Source organism: Aptenodytes forsteri, unplaced genomic scaffold (assembly GCF_000699145.1).
Source record: "Aptenodytes forsteri isolate BGI_AS27 unplaced genomic scaffold, ASM69914v1 Scaffold83, whole genome shotgun sequence".
Lineage (NCBI taxonomy): Eukaryota > Metazoa > Chordata > Aves > Sphenisciformes > Spheniscidae > Aptenodytes > Aptenodytes forsteri.
In genome coordinates, this window is record NW_008795371.1 from 2,488,748 (window position 1) to 2,505,988 (window position 17,241).

Consider the following 17,241-nt stretch of genomic DNA (forward strand, 5'->3'; position numbering starts at 1 on the left):
CTAGTGTACCAAGGAAGATAGCACATAAGAACAAAATGAATATTTTCATGTTTTAAAATGTACTGTTGATTAAAAATGTAGCAGGACAAAGTTTTATTTAGATTAATGTATCTATTAATCCTTTTAGTCACATGAGGATTTGCAAACATTGCATCTTCTATTCAGTTTTCCTAAAAATGTGTGTGTGTCTTTGATGAGAACTAAGACCAACATCCAGTAAAGAATTTAGGCTCCTAATTCCCACTGAAATAAAATTATTTCAATGGAGAGGTGAAATGTTAAATATATTCTTGGGTTTACACCCAGGTAACTTTTGGAACAGAGATAAAATCATCACTATCCCATGTAAAAATTAACTTTTTTTTTTTCTTATAGGCGTGCATGAATATCTTAATTATTGCCCCCCCCTTTTTTTTTACTTTCTACCTTTGGACAAAGATAAGGTAACATTTCCAAGCCTATGGAAGTCTAAAGCAGTATCTGATCCAAAATCTTTCTCCTAACTCAATTTTGGTGTGTTGGCGAGCATGCTTTTCTGATGTTGTGCAATAGCACCACCTGGTGGCTACAATAATTTTAACCGTTCTGATTCTTTGACAAACGTACATCTGAGTAGCTTGAAAATAAAGACCAGGAAAAAAAGATTATCTTTAATATTCTTAAGATTGTTTTTATCTCTAGCCACTTTTCTTAATCAAGTGAGGTAATATAATTTAAATAGTTTTGTGAAGCAATATTTTAGAAGAGATACAGACTTTTCAGTAATGTCCCATATAAGAAACTTTAAGGATCGACTTACAAAGATATTGATCCTTCTGCTTTAAAGGTAAAGCATCACTCCTGATTCACCTGCAGTATCTTAACTACTGATGCACTGAAGACTTAAGAAAATATCTGCATCTTTGCAAATCTAGGCAAGACCCAGAAAGACAGGTTAAGAAAGATAGGATTTAGAGGATTGGAATTTCCAACCTTTATAGGTTTGTTTTGTCAGGACTGATGCAGAAATGTGCTTAAGCATGAGCTTAACTTAAAATGCCTTCTTCAATCCTACTCATTTCAATATGACATACACAGTTATTCAAAATTAAACATGGAAAAATATTTAGGGCTGAAAGTACCACTTGGAGACCGAAGCAGAGAAAAGGGAGGGAAAACGAGTGAGTGATCTGGAAATCCTTTGCTTTTTCTTTTCAAGGGGGGGGAAGGTAGCAAACAGACATGCAACTTTTTTTACTCATTTGGAAGGGTGGAAACCATAGCAGAATAAAGTCAACTCTTTCCTAACTGAAAAAATATATCCAGTATATATTTAAAAAAACAAATGAGCAGCAGCAGACTTTTAACCTATAAAAAAGAGTTACACTGCAATAACAACAAATTATACTACCATAGCATCAGATTTACCATGTCAGGAGCCAGTAGAAGGGTCTGCATGAAATTGAGAGGTTGCTGAAAAGAAGTAGCGTATGAAGATCTCAGAGACACACTACCCTGTCTCTCCTCACTTTGAAGCTCCAGGAAGGAATTGCTGTGTGCTTTATGGGAACTGCTAACCAAATCAAGCAAGACATAAGTGTTTGTGCAGTAGAATGTACATGCGTATAATAAGCATTTCATGGAGAATTAAATTTTTTAAAATTTTTCAGTTCCACTTGTGGACCAAGCACTTGTTTTGCACAAGTCTTACAAAAAGTATTCTGAGAACTAAAAGCAAGAAGAAACAAATGAAATTAACTCAGGGAAACTAGTTCATCCTGGCCTTTACCATGGTTTATTCCTCGCTTTCTTTTGAAAATAACAAACACTGTCTTGTCCTGGGTTTCCATTTCAGATCCCACAACCATCGATTGTCTTGAGAACTTTACAGCCTAATTATGAGTCAGCCCAGAATACTTAAGGTATTTTAAATCCTCAAATACAGAGGCTTCAGTGATGAAATAGGTTCTATCTTTGGCACTCGTGAAGTCTGCTCATCTTTACTGGGGATTAAAGCACTCAGATATGTTCATATAGATTTGACACTATGCTGATAAACTAAACTGATACTCCAATTAGTTGATCAGTTAATACTGTTTTCTTTACGTAGAAGAGCTTTTCCTGGTTAGATAGTGTTTTGTGACTGTAGAGGGTGCTCTTAAAATACTGGTGGTGGTAGTAATATATGGCAATCAGTTTTCTTTCTGTAAAGCTTATCAATGTTAGGATGTTTATATTTAGGAAAGACAGTTGTTGTACAGCTAGTGTGTTTTATTTTGGATATGGGCAAGAGTAACTGTCCACATTTGTATCCAAATACATCCCTGGAAACTTTTCTGGATTTAGTTTATTTTTGCAAGTATGTTTCTGCCAAACAGTGATAGTATCTTCTGAGAAAACTATTGATGCTGTCTAAAACAAGTTGAAAGAAATACTAAATAGAGTGTATTTTTAGTTGCAAGGCCATTCAGAGTTGGATAAGAGCTCATTGTTCCAAAGAAGTCATTTAAATATTCACAAAAATTCTTTAGTTACATGAATTTGATGCTCCCACATTGTGCTATCTGGAATTCTGCTGGGAAGGATTTAACTTTATTTTACTTTGGTTTGTCTGTAGTTTGGTTGATTGCTCCACCATACTCCCAACCTGTCTGGTTTTTATACTTATCTAACTGAATTAGCAGGGGGAAAAAAATCCCAGATACAATAAATTAAATCAAAGTTTGTCCTGCTGTATTTTTCCCCTCAACCATACTATATATATATATATTTTAATATAAAATTATGTGTTCTCCTCAGTACAGCCAAGAAATGATTTAGTTAATTATGTATGCTTGAGAAATGTTATCTCTTTCCAGAGAAGGTAGAGTCTATAACCCTCAGAAAGATAAGAATTTTATTTTAATAATCAGAACTGCAATAAGCCCATTTTAGAGCAGTGTGAGGAGAGTTAACATTTCTGAGGTCAGGACCTTTCCTGTGAGACCATGACTAGGCTACAGGCTTCTGCCAGCACTGCTCTGTCAGTCCTATATGTGATGAGGTGTGATCTTTGACTGACATGACTAAAAAAAACAGCCTATACTGTAATGTACACTTAAAACAGCAAAACTACACTTTCTCATGAATAGGCTGTTACACTGGGAGGAGATGAAACATATGCTGCAGAAGCACAGTTTTCCCAATCTAAACTTTTCCTAACAACAATTACTCTGCTGCTTATACTGGATTTGTATACTTATCCTGAGAAGGTACGCTTAGACATGAACTCAGATAATAAGACTTTCGCTAGTGGTCACTCATTTGAGATCCAGACATCATATAAGATTAACCCTGTTTCAGACCAGGTCTACAGAAGATATTTATAATATATTAGAGTGTCACAAAGGCTGTGACTCTTTGCCGCACTTTTGTAACAGCTCTACTGTAGGCCCAGTTTAGAGCATAGAAGTCAGTGCAGCTTGTTTTGTCTGGGGAAGCCCTCTGAGCTTTTTTGGCTAACTTCAGCAGCATCTATTCTAGGGAGACTTTGCCAAGATCACTACATTAGGAAACCTTTTAAGGGTAGACCAAGCTTAACAGATGTTTGCTGGCTTCTAATGAGATGAACTTGGCCTGTTCCAATCTCTAGTTTCCGCATCAAATTCATCACTTTATCAACTTGCAGGTTAGGGCATGTCCCTTAACATGTTTGTACACTATATCATACAAAGGGGACTTTATGTTACCTAGGACTGTGACTGCAGGCTTTCCATATGAATAGTCAAATGAAATTCTGTCTTTGTGAGAGCTGTCAAAATTAACTGTCCCCATGCATCAGGCAAGTCTCTTAGATAGAAGAAATGGTATTGCCTGAGGTCCGATGGTGGAAAATATTTCTGATATGAGTCATGTAACAGGGGAACACAATGATAGGCCAAAGACAAGGAGTTTGTCTCATAGGGCTTTCCTTCCTCAGGATTTAGTATTAAGTAGTAATTTGAACAAACAGAAACCTAGGCCTCCCCCAGCCTTGATGAGTACACTAACTATTAAGATAAATAGTCATGCTTAATTCTCTTTCTATCACAGTGTTTCTGGTGGGCAGTGTTTTCACTTCCATAGGAGAAACTAGAAGTGTCTCACCTAAACATCCCTTATACTGAGGTTCTTATAATGGGAAGTTAGAAATGCAAATCTGATACCCTCAGTAAGAGTCAAGACTTGAACACAGACTTCCTCTGATCACTAATCCTCTATTCACTGAGCTATTTGATAAAACAAATAATACTTTTCCTCCCCTGTTTTGTAAGAAAAGGTTGGCATAAATTTCTAATCTAGGGGAGTGTTCAGAAACATATTTTGGAGATTTTCACATCTCTACAGCTTGCATTAAAGGACCGGAATGTCAGAAACAGATGGAACTCAAGACCCATCACCCTTTCTTCAGTCTTTAATACTGGCCAGTCTGGGTGTAACCCATCAACTTTGGTCATTTCTGTGGTGGACCCTCTTTCCCTCAAGTGTGGAAAGAGGCAGTGCACTTCATTCTGGGTTGGAGATTCCACTGTGCAGCAAGCATCACAGTACCAAAGCCTCTAACCTGTGGCCACTTACAAAAATTACCCAACACATTCTAAATTGAATCCGCCTTTACTGGTTCACTTTTTGAAACACACTCTACAATTCTAGAAAATCTTAAAAGCTCAGAAAAAAATTTGCATTGTACAGTACTTGCATATTTCAAGCAGTGAAAGCTGTAAATGATGCACATGTTGGAATGACAATAAGACAAATGGAAGCTTTCATTGGGAAAATGCAAACCAGAAGACAGATAGCTTGTTTTGCTTTAGGCAAGGCATGAATGCAAACATTTAAACTGGAGAAACTCCCCTTTCCTTCTGTGGCCCCTCTGAGCCATTACATTAATTACTTGGAACTATTTACCAACTTCCCTTCATTTAGGCCCCAGGTGCAGACACTCTGGATACTGAAAATTATTTTAATTCTTGTCACTGGAAGTGAAAAAACAATATACGGAAACACTCATCTTTTCCTTTCTGAAATCCAGGAATGTGAGGAGAGATGGCACCCTAATATATATTTTGTGCTTGCCTGTTTTTTAACACCCCATAACAAAACATGAGAGTGATAGGGGGGGTCAGTGATGTTTCTTTTTCAGAGTACAATGAAAATATTTGTTTAGTTTTGTTGCAATAGCAGGGGCAGCTGGTAGTGTTTGCACTTAAGTGTCTTCTAACACTTCACTGAAGAGATACCCCTAATCTTTGAAGAAAGACAAAGATCTCCTTTTGCAAATGTGCTGACCTGTGCTTATACAGTGGCTCTGACAGCCTTCTTTTGTGATCAGAATGTTAGTCTGTCTTTGAAACGTCCTTAAAGTATGACCAGCCAGATCCAGGCATGCACTTTTCCATATGTGAAGCTAGAGAATTAACGGAGGCATTAAATACTTACAAAATAAACAATCAATCACATTAGAAAAGTAAAAAAAAAAAAAAAAAAAATCACAGCAGAGGCTCAAAACCTAAATTTCTAAATTGGCAGCAAAGAGGACCAGTCTCAATATGTACGATTCTTTTTGGCAAGATAACCATGTCTCAAAGCTCTTGCTTAGAGTTTCATTTCCAGCTTCCCTCTGGGGGAAAAATGAATTAAGCCTTTTCTTGTGCTCTTACTGAGAGGTTCTTCTGCTCTTGATTATTTTGGAATATAAACAACAGACTGTGGGACACTGACTGTACAGATATCTTTAAATAATGATTAACAAAATCTATGGCTATTTGCACAAAGTGTATTTAACCTCTCCCTTCCCAATAAAGAATATCAGTCAATCCCAGGGTAGCCCAGGTCATCAAGGGGTGGCTACTGAGTCTGGCTCCCCCTGTCACAGATGCCTGGCAGCAGGCCCACCCTCAGGAACAGCCAGCTGGCTCTGCTGTGCATTTCAGTTTCCTCCAAGTTTGCATGTGGACCTGTGAAGCAGCTGAGTTTATTTTGCCCGATCGGCTTATTTGTTGTCAATCCAGAGAGTTTTCCCATTGCTATGACTGCTGATGATGCAGTCAGTTTGCACTTGGAGTTTTCAGCGTGGCCTCTCTGCTCTGTCATTTCTGCTGGTCTGCACTGGCTCTTCAAAAGATCAGATCTGTTTCACAGATTTTGTTAGTTTTCTCTGTTCTGATCCTATTGCTTGTCCAGATGCACAAGTTTCTTTTCTCAATCTGCTAGCTTCTGGCCCCTAGCAGACTTAGGCTACGAGAAAGACAAATCCTTCCTCTACTTTCTCTTTTATTCCAACCGCATACCTGTGAAACTATACAAGCTACTAGGGTGACCCTTCATTTAGAAGATCTTGTTAGAGCATAGACACCTATGTTCATCATTAATGATATATATCAAACTTTAGTCAGAAATATAAGTCCCTCATAGAACTGTGACCAATAACAATGCAAACAAAACCAACCCGTTCTATGTTCATCTTCTGATTTCAAAAGAAGGGTATAAGTAGCATCTGCCACGGAAACAAAACTTTGAATTCTAAGGTGTAAATCCATGCATTCAAGGATTTTCAGAGGCAATCTTAAGAGTAATTCACTGTTAAAAGTAGGGGAGTACCCTCAGAATAAAAAGATAATTTCCCAGAACATTTGTCTTTCTTTAAATTAAAAATATGATGTATGCCCAAAGTATGCAGAAACTTTCTTTCCATTCCCACCTAATAATCAAGTATTTTTCTGGAAAATAAAGTTATTTGGCTTAGTGAATATAATAAGAAGATACTGTAATTCATTTAACTATGTAGTCATGTTTTTAATCTCATTAGATTAATTAATATCCTGTTGCATTTAGTTACCTAGATGAGGGAAAGACATATTTTGTAAAACCCTATTTTATTATCTGATCTTTTTTATTGTATGCTGTCTTCTTATTCAATAGGACAGCACTAAAAACATTTGTAGTGATATTCATTGCTTTACATAACATCATGATCTTAGTTACAGTCTCAGCTCAGTAGCAGGAGTTTTCACAAATCTGTCATATGAAAGTCTCTCCAAATTGTTTTTAATCACTCTCAACTTCTGGACTTTTTCTGTGATTGCAGTATCCTTACTGGGATGTGAATTTGAATGAGGAAAAATGGTCCATTCCCAGACTTCCATATCCAGGGAAAATGAATTTAAGACCTTGTCGTGAGTCAGTGGTGGCCTAAGATGGGTTACTGGTAAGTGCAATAGAGATCATTACTCCAGCTTCAACCACTCCTCTCAGATTTAAACAATGGTATTCACAGGCACAGGAAGACACATTCAGCTGTTTGAACAGCTATTTCTGTTCACTTCTGAAGAGTGTCAAATCAGGTGCAGTCATGCCTACTGGCTAGGTGGTATAAAAACCACTTAGTCACACAAGCCATGGCCATCATCGTATCTTCACATTGCATACTTCCTTGTAAAGGCACTAACAAACTTCATTCCAATGCTCTTTCAAACCGCACTAGTTAAGAGAGTCATCTCAGTCAGTATGAATTATTTTATATTCAGCTGGACTCAAATTCATCTGCTTTAATAGGTTCTTTGTGACCTTCCCAAATCTTGTTGCAGCTTGTCAGGAACTTCTTCCGTGAGCATAGTCCTTGTCAGCAGTTAGCACACTAAAATTTGCTGGCAGGTAAATTTATTATGACTGAAGCCTAGTCAGGATGGCATCTGTGCTCATGTCCAACTTCAGTGGGCAGAATTACTCAGATACTTGAAACTACTGATACTATTCCTGCATAAGTACCTTCTTGAAATGGGGCCGCTAACACATTAAGGATGAGCAGCTGCTGAGTTGAAAAAAATTTAAACAAATCCTCTGGTATGGAAATCTGTTTTACATTCCCTACTCAATGTCTAATACTCAACTAATTCTACCTATACTGCATTCACACATTCTGATTCTAATTCCTGTTAAATATGGTGTCTAAAAACTTGGTCAGGATTAGTATGGAAGTATATAAAGTAAATGTATCTGGGAAAGATAATTAATTTTAAATTGTAATGTTGTGCTTGAGAGTTAGTGATTACATTAAGCATGAAATCTGTGTGATTCATGATTATTCCTGCTATTTCTGTTTTTTGCTCCAAATGGAATTGGGCTGATTGTGAAGAATGTTACTGAATTCTTGTTTGTTTAAAAAGGAAGCTGGAATTTTTGAGGGATGTAGAGTGTTATCACTATCATAGTATTTGAGGGCGGGGAGCTAAAGAGCCTGAGAGATGCTTTCCCATAAATACAGTGTTCTTCAGGCACAAAGACTTAGGAAGGAAACAATTCCTTCTAATTGGGAAAGTAATTTTAAGGAGAAAAAGATGTAAAAGCTTAAGGACTGTTCTTGTCAGAGAGAGATGTTTCCGAGAAGAATTAGGGCAATAGAGGATTATTGTTTTGTTAAGCCTTTGATTGAGATCTCAGGCTTTCATCAGTTCTGTAGCAATGCAAGCAAGAGATCTAGGGCTCAAACACCACTCCAGAAAAGAGATCTTTGAGAAATAAAATAAAATAAAATTCCAACCCAGACTAGGATTTAGCTTTTGGGTATTTATAACTCCCAGTTGAGAGCCAAGGGGAAGTTTTTCTGTCATCACCCTGTTACTTTTAAAAACAGAGGGGGGAAAAATTTTGCTTTTGATTTCTCAAAAAAATAGTGTTAGTTATTTGAAAAATTCCAGGCCAGAGCATGAAAGATCCTTTAGAGTAAAACTCCAGAGTTGTTGTTTAGAGGCTGCCCTGAGTATAATCAAGATTAAAGCCTTTAATGAAGGCAAAGCTTACTTATCTGATCAGATCCTAGCATAATGGTCTAGCATGTGATATTATTCTGTATAAGTTACATAATTTTTTGTTTAAGAGCATACTTTACCTTCAGCAGCACAAACAACATTTTTAACCTGATCAGATCCTTGAGAAATGCAAACAGATTTGAAGAAAAAAATTGAGTATTTGTTAACAAAATAAAATCAAACCTTTCTGTGACTTGGTTAAGATGAAAGCAAGACAGGAAACTAATAAAGAGGATCAGAGAACCTGAGAATAAGTGTTGACAGGCTTGTGCACTGGCAGTTTAAAAATCACATACTATTAAACATTAGCTTTCTGCTTAAGTGTTTGCCCACAAGATTGCCTTTCCCTAGTAAAGGCTAGAGATTACCCACAACTCATTTGTGTTTGCAGGTTTTCTGTGAGTATGTGTGAGTACATACTACCATTTATCAGCCACAATGCACTGAGGTCATAAGTCCCCTGCCTCATTAAAAGACAGTGAGCCAATTGAAAAACAACTCCCTTCTCCCTTGGCTCATCTGAACATATGGTGCAGGAGCAGTATGCTTAATTTTGAAGCAGTCAGATCTGGGAAGAAGCTAAGCAGTTAGGCAAAAAGTAGGTAATAAAACTTTGGATATACGGAATCATATAGTTCTCCTGTTTTGACAATAGAATTGGTGGACTACAGCTTCAAGCTTTTCAGGGTTTATCACACACTGAGAAATAAAGATGAAACGTTACAATATTAAAAGCTTTAGTGGAACAATAAAAACAGAAGCGTGACCCTACTCCAATGTGGAAATGTCTCAGAGCTTCACAAGATCATCAACTGAATATAGAGTGCTGGTGTACTCAGCATACCATGATGCATTGCATCATCAGGGTGTTTGTTACTGTCAGAAAACATAATGACAGAAGAGAAGGTGGTTGCCTGACTCCTTATATGTCTAATATAATGTGATCTAATATGTCACATGAAACAATTGTTTATAAGTTCCACAATACAGACTTGTAACATTTGCCATTCCACAACTTACAGACATAGTCTAAGTATGGGTGGTGCTGGTTGGTGTCATGCCATCAGTCTCACCTTTTGCATTGACCTGAAAATATGGTGCCAATTCCTGCAGTTCAGACTGCTTTTTGCTAAGACAGATTGTTGTGGTTTAACCCAGCAGGCAGCTAAACACGACACAGCCTTTTGCTCACTCCCGCCCCCCACCCCCAGTGGGATGGGGGAGAGAACTGGGTGGAGGAGGGAAGTAAAATTTGTGGGTTGAAATAAAGACAGTTTAATAGGACAGAAAAGGAAAGGAAAATAATAATAATGATGACAAAAGAATATACAAAATAAGTGATGCACAATGCAATTGCTCACCACCCACTGACTGATGCCCAACCAGTTCCCAAGCAGCGGGCACCGTCCCCTGGCCAACTCCCCCCCCAGTTTATATACTGAGCATGACGTCCCATGGTATGGAATATCCCTGTGGCCAGTTTGGGTCAGCTGTCCTGGCTGTGCCCCCTCCCAGCTTCTCGCTGGCAGGGCATGAGAAGCTGAAAAGTCCTTGACTAGTGTAAGCACTACTTTAGCAACAACTAACACATCAGTGTGTTATCAACATTATTCTCATACTAAATCCAAAACACAGCACTGTACCAGCTACTAGGAAGAAAATTAACTCTATCCCAGCTGAAACCAGGCCACAGTTTTTGTTTGGTTTTTTTTTTTTAATATTTACATATAAGAGTTAAACATCTCACTCATCTGTTCATCCTTTTGCACAGGGAAGCTGCTACTGTATCTTGAGAAAACTATCCTTCTGTACAGCCTTTTCCAGGCTAAGGAATTGCTCTATTTTCATTCAGCTTTAAAAAGAAAATAGTCACTAAAACTTTTATACTTGAATGCAGACCTTAAGACTTTTGTTCAAAATGGTCCTCCAGAGAACACAATGAAAACAGTATCTCTTGGGACAGCAATGGAGCAGCTTTCATCAGCATTGATAATGCAAATATTTATTGCTTCTGCAGCCAAGTAAATGCTCCCTATTTTGTGGCACCATATAGTCAATCAAAATAAAATTACTTTTGGTTTTCTTTATTATCCCTCCTCCCCCAAGATGTCACATTCCCTGCTGTGAATATTAAATTGATTCTGGTTAACTGGAAAACAGTAAAGTTAGGCAACATGGAATGCAACCTCATTGCCAAATAAAAAGACACTGTTTTACTGCATCATGACATGGTTTCATACTGATATAAATAATGTAGTAGAATGGATAGCACCGCTTTTCTGCCTGCTTAATGCTACGAGTTCAAACTTTTGCATGAAGAAAAGGCCAAAAGAGAATGTTTAAACAGTACTCCTTAAAACTAACTTTCCTTGCTGTGTCAGATATACAAGCTAATTACTTTTTTGTTATATTCTTAACTAACAAGCTGGAACAAGGCTTTGGAAAGCTCTTCCTACCATATTTGCACAATGAAAGCATAATATCCAACAAGGAAGTGTTTCTGCAGCTGGAAGAAGGGAGGGGGAAAAAAAAAAGAAAAAAGACAACATTGAGGTAGAATAAATGGAACAGATCTTTTTCTCCCTCTTCACCAGCTGTGCAGAGTGCTGGGATGGAAAGAGAGTGCCACATTCAGTTACTTCCTTCCACAACACACCAAGAAGCACAGTAGCTGATTTTGTTGTCCAGCTCCAGAAACAGATATGGTTTGAATTTCTATGCACATGCGCATGAGTGCCTACGCCAGCATATGTATATGTACCCTGCTTATTTCCACATGCTCACACTTGATTGAGAAGGCCTACCTGTAACTTTTTCAATCACCCACAGCTTGTAAGCAGTTCAAGCACAGCTCCAGAGCCAGGGTTATGCTTTGTCACCAGGAGAAGGGCTGTAATAATGTATGATTAGTCCAAATCCCTGAGAAGAAGCAAGACAGCTGGGACTACTAAGCCTAGCATCACTGGATTGTAGTGATTGAGTTGTGCACTGGAGTAGGGAGACACCTGGAAGCCATTTCCTGCTTGTGAACTGATCTCCCTCCCCCTTCCTCTCAAAGATAAGTATATGCAATGTGGCTTTTGACCACAGTGAGGGTTTTTTTGTTTGTAATGTCAGGAAGGTTTGCTTTAAAGGCACAAATCCAGGTCTTTCCTTACATATAAAACTTCAAAAGATCAATTTTTTCCCTCTATTCCTTTTTTTTCAATCTCTTCTGACTTCAAATTTTTCCAACTCTGAAAAAGTCTTTGCAATTTCATCTTGAAACTGGCAAATGAACTTTAACAGACTAGAGACTGCTTAGGTACTAGCCTGAGCTTTCACACTGCCAATGCTTTCACACTGCCACTGATTGTTGCTTTCTAGCCATACCTCACTAACATACAACAGGTTAAGATGTCCACACACCCCCACTCTTAAATATTTGAAGTTTCCTTGGCTGTGCAAAGTAAGCACATATTTTGTCCATGAGAATGCCTTTGAGCAGTATCTCTTTTGTCAGTTAGGTTTCTCTTGTGCATTGTAATTCTTGCCAGGAGACATCTCCTGACTTTTTTTTTTTTTTTTTCTTTGGTCTCTGGAAACATTTCATTTGGCAGAATGGTCTCTCTGTTTTAGCTATTGGGTGAGGCGTTGGTCCCTCTGAAATCAACAGGAGCCACCGAACTCTAAGATGCCAGAGTTTTTCACCTCCTGTCTTTAAAACCACTTAAAACTAGAAGCATGCAATGCTTTGTCAGTTTGAAAATGCTCCAGCCTTTTCTTGATATTTTCTATGGAACTGTTGGTCTTAGAAAAACTAATAGCAGAGGTGGAACGCTCCTGTATTTCTGACACAAATCTATAAACAACCTCCAAATAATTAATTTTCTTTTTGCTAAAAGAAATCTCAGTTTCCATAACTGAAGTCTAGAAATTTTTGAAAATAAATTTAAAAAAAAGATAGCCAAATGTTTTGTTGCCAATCAGAGGCCAATAAAAATGGTTTTGTGAAGTCTCATACAAAATGTCACTCACAAATATTCTTCAAGGTTTTGAGAAAATTACTTTTTACCTAAAGACATTTGTTGTAATGTAGAATTCATTAGTATTATGTTATCATAGCATTACAGTAGTTGTAAGATTTTAATAATTGATTTTCATCTCTTAACCAGTGATCTGTAACTGTAAAGTCTGAATGCAGGCTTGGCCTCCAAGTCTTGCTGGGGAAGGTATGGCTTTATAGGAAAGTCACACTCTCACTCTTCAGAAATATGAATGGTAACATCAAGCGTAAGTGGTCCGAGTACAGCAAGGGCTGGCTCCTGCCAAAGGAGCCAAACATGATACTACAGCCAGCATGGTAGAGGCCTCACCAGCCAGGGCCCTGTCCCACAATACCAGAGCAAGAGAGCAGGGAAGGCTCAGGGGAGGCAGCAGGGGTTAAGCAAAAGTCCAAATACCAGGCAAGTTTGCAGTGGCAAGGCAGGTCCAACAGCAAGGCAGGCAGGCAGTCTGCAGGTCAGGGTCAGCCCAGGAATCATCAGGCAGGACCATAGCCACAGGCAGAGCTGAGATAAAGCTGGGAAGTCAGCCCAGCTCATGATTTGATCAGCAGGGTCCATGGCCAAGCACAGGCACACCCAAAACACAGCTCAGGCAGAGACCGAAGGCTTAGGGCTGAGCTTAAATGAAGCCCCTGGGCTTACGGGCAGGTGTGTGGGTAGAGGCCCAGGTGAGGCTGGTCAGGACCGTTAAATCCTATTGGTGCACTCGGGCCCCCTGACATAAGTCAGTAGAACATCCAATCTCATACTTTCATGCATAAGCAGGAAAAGGGGAGAATTATGATTGTGGTTTGACCTGTGCTGCATTTTCTGACCCCTGAGTGCCTGATTTCTCAACCACGATATTACAGTAATGCTATGTCTACCCATAGTTTATATAAACACAGAGTATGTTAAACAACTGACTTATGATGTGATACTTTTGTTTCCACTGAATTCTAGACCATCTGTGTACTAAAAAATTTCTAGACTTGGAAAGAAGATCTGATTTATTCAGTTCCTTCACTAAGTAGTTACAGATACTCCTGGAGTATTCTTCTGTATGTACTTTGACATTCATAATTGCAATGAAAAAAGGAATGAAATACGCATCTGTTGGATCCCAAGGCTTGGTTGCTACTTCTGTACTTTTGAAATGTCTCCTTTGCTCATCTTAAACCTTTAAAATTCTCTATTTATGTGCTGTCCAAATTATGAAAAATAATGCAAGCTTTTTTCCCAAGGCTTAGAGCTGCTATAGCAGAGTTTCAGGTCACCTGATTTCTGAGAAACAGTTTGGTCCCTGTCTATTGATAAGCAGTGTTTTCTTTTTCATCTTTCCCAGCTGAGGTAATACATACTGCTATCTCATATTCTGGGACACAGAGCAGGATGTCAGCAGCATTGCAAGATAGAATTATAACAGGCACTCTGTACTTCTTGGAATAACTCCTGATCAGTGTGTAAGCGTCCAGTTGGCTAACTGTATCTCCCATTCTATAATTAACAAAATGCATGATTCTCCTGTTGGCAGAGAGAAGATTCAAAGCATACCAACTTCTACCAAGCTCTCACTGGGGAAATTTGGGCAGAAAGGATCCATTTCAGTGCCTCGCATAAAGGGATTTGATCCCAGCAGATTGTTTCAGTAGGTACTGCAGCACAGTCATTTGCTTCCCCAGTTCTGGCTGGCCAGGACTAGAAGCAAAAGAGAAACAACAGGTTTTGTTCCAGGTGAAAAGAATGAATATGTAAGAAGTTAAGAGCACCTGTGCTGGGTCAAACCAAAAGCCCATCTAGCTCAGTATCCTATTTTGAACAGTGATCAAGGGTGGGTGCCTTGCAAGAGGGAAATTCTTTTCAACTTTTTGTTGCAAAAATTATTTCCTCCACACCTCTTCTTCAGAGAATCACAGTGGGCAGGATAACCGCATAAAAGCTAGTAATTCATGTTTTATGTAAGATAAAAGGGATCCAGATCTTGCTGATATAAACAAACAGCGTTGTTGGCTTCAGTGCCAGTTATCTCTGCTGAGGATATTACCTAAAAATTTTACACAGAAAGAATAGTCTAAATTTAGACATTACTCCAGTAACCATATCAGACTTCATAATCTGTCTACTTTTGATGTCTTCTAGCAGATCATAGCACTGCTCTGTTTCTAGTCTGACACTTTGTTTTGATTTTAATAACCTAATATGAATTAAAATAGCAGGTGCATAGCAACACTTTTTTAGAATGAGGAGTTTTTGATGCTAATAAGCATGTTTAGCCAAGACTTCGCAGAGCCATGGCTTTTATCTCAGTCTGTGCAATACATATATGATAAAAAACAATTAACCCCTTAGCTTCTGGCTAAAGGATTGTGAAAAGCATGTATAAAATACCAACACAAAAATTATAAGTCAGTGAAGTTATGGGAGATCATTAGGAAAAGAGAAAAGATTCAGTGTGGTCACTTGAATAATATCACTGTACTCTATTTTTAATAATAATGCTATCAACATTAGAAAAGCTGGACATGGTCTGATAATATACTGATGCATCTAAAAGGAACCTAACACTTCAGAGAAGGATTCCTGCCCAACATAAAAATGAAAGAAAAATGCGGGCATGGACACAAGCAAACTGCAGTTGGCATCTAGTGGAAAACTGAGGGCTCATTGAATGAAAGGGTTAATGAAGGGATTACAAGAATGAACTCCAGGCAGCCAGTGGATTCAATTCCCCTAGATTGTTGGGACAATGCAAAAGCTGCATATCTTTGTCTCCTGTAATTGCTTTGTTCATTACCCTCCTAAATCCCCCAAACAAACCACAAACAAGCCAAGCCCTCCTGTCATACAGATATAGTCTTCGTATTACAAAGGTTCCACTTGTAAAAAACACTCTTGTCTGTTTCTGTGCTTTTTAACATTTTATCCTCTTATCAGGTTGAAGGTCGACTGAACTCACAAAGAAAATATTGCAACTTGTTTCGCTAACAAACTAGTACTTTACCGGAGACACATACTGTATCAGACTGTGATAGTGCAGGCTTCATATTTAACCTGAGTCCAATTTAGAATTCTGAAAAGACAGCTCAGTTGGACTCGACGATCTTAAGGGTCTTTTCCAACCTAAATGATTCTATGATTCTGTTATGCGTTTCTGCTACAGCAAGTTCAATGTATCGTTTAGTTTCCCTTCCAGCTTCTGGGGCAAACCCCATACACTCCAAATTTCTCTCACGTTATCAAATAGCACAAATCTTTTTGCATTCCTCTCCAGAAGTTCAGCGGTGCTTTTGCTTCCTCCAGGCCTGCTGTGTAACTTTTTCCCCTACTCCAAAGCCAGTCATTCACCAGTCTCCATCCTCATCAAGCTGCAGCTTCAGCTGAGGGAAAGACAATAGGCTGGGTATCATCTGAGGCCTGGTAAGCTGCCTCTCACCCCACCTTTTCCTCATTCTGCTCTTTTTTTGTATGGTGCCTGAAACGCTGCCACCCACCAGTACCAGCTACCAGCCATTTCAGAGATTAGTAGTCAAGTTCCTGATTTGTCTTCAGTTTGTTCCCTTCTGCAGCCCTAAGGATCCTCCCACAGAACCATTACAGTTAGACAAGCAAAGCAGACTGATGATCAGGACATGAAGGGGAGCACAAGGAAAAAACTTTATGTGGGTCTTAGTCAGTGGGACCTCTTTCTGGAGAGTGAGTCCAGCATGGGAAGTTGTGCTGTATAGATTGGGTCCAGCAGTACAGACATCTTGCATATAGTGGCAAGACTGCTAATGGCAAGTTGTCAAGACTACTGCCTCAGAAGTGTCCCAGGGCCTCTATGATGGGAGAAATTTTCCAGAGATTAGTCAGATGTCAATTTTCATACCTCTCAGAAAACCAGCTCAATAAAGGAAGGAATGATTTAATGTCTAGGAATGGAGCAGGAAAGAGTGTAAATTATACTTGATAAAGTATAATTCTACCACAGAAAGAATATATAGAAGTATTTTTGTTATTATCTTAAATTAACCAACACATAATATAAATTCCCTGCATCACTGAAGTTTCCAGTCTCTCCATGGCTTCAGTACTTGAACAACATTTCATGTCTCTCATTCTGAATCGTCAGACTCTGCACCTTCTGATAGGAAACACCAGCAAAATGGCAGAGCTTAAAGAGCTATCCAACCCACATGACAGAATGAGAGGGATTTCTAGAAGCTGCTTATTAAATTCTATTTTTTAAAAATATTGTTGGTCTTGGATATGACTTAGTGTTAGAGGTATAATTGCATTCATTCTCAGCAAAGAAACAGAATCACTTATACTTCCCCCAGAGTTTTCTTCTTTGGCAATAAGATGTCTTGATTTAGTTTCAGTTTGGACGAAGCTGTTAATAGGCTGCATTCTGCAGAAGTGTCTATTGATCT